Source organism: Hordeum vulgare, chromosome 5H (genome assembly GCF_904849725.1).
Source record: "Hordeum vulgare subsp. vulgare chromosome 5H, MorexV3_pseudomolecules_assembly, whole genome shotgun sequence".
Classification (NCBI taxonomy): domain Eukaryota; kingdom Viridiplantae; phylum Streptophyta; class Magnoliopsida; order Poales; family Poaceae; genus Hordeum; species Hordeum vulgare.
The window spans coordinates 513,021,534-513,024,196 of record NC_058522.1 but is presented as its reverse complement, the minus strand read 5'-3'; positions in this window follow the sequence as shown (position 1 = coordinate 513,024,196).

Genomic DNA, 2,663 nt, shown 5'->3' with positions numbered 1-2,663 from the left:
GCACGCGCAGGGTGCAACGGGCAAGGCAGCTGCCGCCACCGCCATCGCCGCCGCCATGCAGCAGGAAGACACCAATGCCCGGTTGAAGGCGGTAACGAGGGAGGCCTTGTTGTACCTAGGGGTAAACCCTAGCTAGCACGAGCTTGTCAACACCGTCGTTGCCGCGACCGCGACCAACACAGGCTCGTCAGCATATCCTTGGATGATGTTGCCGGAGTCGCTGTGCGCATCTTCCACGCAGCCGATTCCCGCCTTCCACGTCTACCCGCAAGGCAGACGCTTCTCGGGGGAATGCTCGCCGAAGGTGAGCATTGTGGCCCCTTCCACGCCCGCGCCGGTGACCATCGACCTCAACGCCAAGCCGGTGGCAGGCGGATCATCGTCCGGAGGCAGGAGGAAACGCTGACGCGAGATGCCAGCCGACATGCTCACCGGCGCCTGATACATCCCAAACGTATCTATAATTTCTGCTTGTTCCATGATCTTTTGGGTGACATTGTTATATGTTTTGCTGAACTTTTATATTATTTTACACATATTTGGACTAACCTACTAACTCAGTGCACCCAGTGCCAGTTTCTGTCTGCTGATGTCAATTTTGCAGGGACATCCAGAAAAAAAATATAAAAAATCAATGAAACAGAAGATTCTGGATCACCGAAGGAGGGCCAGAGGGGGGCCAGGGGCCTCCCAGGCGGCCTGGTAGTTGCCTGTGTGGGTCACGCCTCCTCCGATGCCCTCCTTTGGCCTATAATTAGAGTCCCGAGAGGAAACCCTCGCAAACTTTCTTGAATCATGAATTTCTCCATCGTTCCGCCGCCGCAGCGCGTCAGGAGACCTCTTCCCGGCACCCTGCCGGAGGGAGGATTGACCTCCGGGAGCTTCTCCAGCACCATGGACGCTTCCCGGATGTGGCGTGAGTAGTTCCCCTTGGACCATGAGTCCATGACCAGTATCTATGTGATGTCTTCTCTCCAATCTTGTGCTTCAATGGTTAGTCCTTGTGAGCTGCCCTACTATAACGCCCCGGACACACCCGCCGGCGGTCGTTACTCCTCGCGGGATCTAGACTGGCCCCACATATCAATACTAGTCTTTTCTGCGCACTTTCCTCACTCGTGCGCACTTTCCCGGTCGGTCACCCATCCTAGAACTACTCCAAGCTGAGCACGCTTAACCTGAGAGTTATGTTCGAATGGGCTCCCGGAAAAGAAGGAATTCCTTATTGATATGAGTAGTCTATCATCCCTAATAAGCCAGGCTATCACACCTACATGATCAAGGCATCTATGTAATTCTCTTGTTATTGTTATGCTCGGTTTGTTGTGATCCGATGGATTATGAGATTATGTTCAGATTGTTATGAGTTATATATTTGATTATCCTTTTATATTATATTCCTTAGTGATTCATGCACGTTCTTCGTTGCTTTTTATTGCTTTGGCCAAGTAGTAGATCGTAACTCCAAGAGGGAGCGTTATGCATGATTGTGGGTTCAGGGCCCTCGATGTCTAGCTTGAGTGATAGAAACAAGAGACTAGGCGATGTGCTTGTTGCCACCAGGGAGAAAACAACGATGCTTGTGACCACTGTTGCAAGGATTGTTTACCTTACACATAGTTCGTTAATGCAGTTGTCCGTTGCTTTGAGTTTACACTTTGGGTGGGGCTCGCAACTTAATACCGGAGAGATGTTCTGGATAGATATCTCAAGGTGGATGATTAGTAAGTAGACGCTGATGAATAAACGGTCTACTTGTCTTGGCGTAGTGCCCATTACTATTGAACCTCTAACTATCAAGTAGCATAATTAGCATTGCGGTGCGATCATAATTATGTCAATTGCCCAACTGTGATTTGTTTACCCTAGCATAGTTGGTTATCGTCTTTTGGGAGAGATACATCACTAGTGAACATCATGTGACTCCGGTCCATATCACCATCATTGCTTACATCTCCATCATTTACCGTTTCATTTACTTTTCCGTTGCAATCACTATTATCTTCCCGCTTGTGTTTTGATCCTTTGCAAACTACAAGGCCGGAGAGATGGACAACCTCTCTGTACTCGTTGGGAGCAAAATTATTTGTTGTGTGTGCAGGTCCACGTCTTCTGCTAGCGCCAGGGTGGAAGACACCTACTTGTTGAGCCTAGGAGTCCTCCTGGTTCGATAAACCTTACAGTCTCCGTGTAAGGGAAATTTGTTGTTGACTACATCTCCACCTTCCACTTGGGGTATCCAACGAGGGGCGAGAAGTATATACATCAACTCGTCATCAAGCGAATTTCTCACGCCGTTGCCGGTGAAAAGGATCGAGATGGACCTAGAGGGTGGTGAATAGGTACAGTTCCAAATTTTAATAATTACTTAGCAATTTTAGGCAAAAGTGCGGAATATGAGTGTAGGCCTAATAATTGCTACGACAAGGAGTAAGCTATTTAGAGTGAAGTAAGGCAAGCGGTAAACAATAATCAAATACAAGTACATAATAAGGATTAACACAAGTAGAGAGTTAGGGTTAGGAATAACCGAAACTCCAAGAGAGACAAGGATGTATCCCGATGTTCACTTCCTTGGAGGGAAGCTACGTCACCGTTAGAGGGGCGGATGTCACCACGAAGGCACACCAACGCCACGAAGGCTCACCCTATTCTCCCTTTGA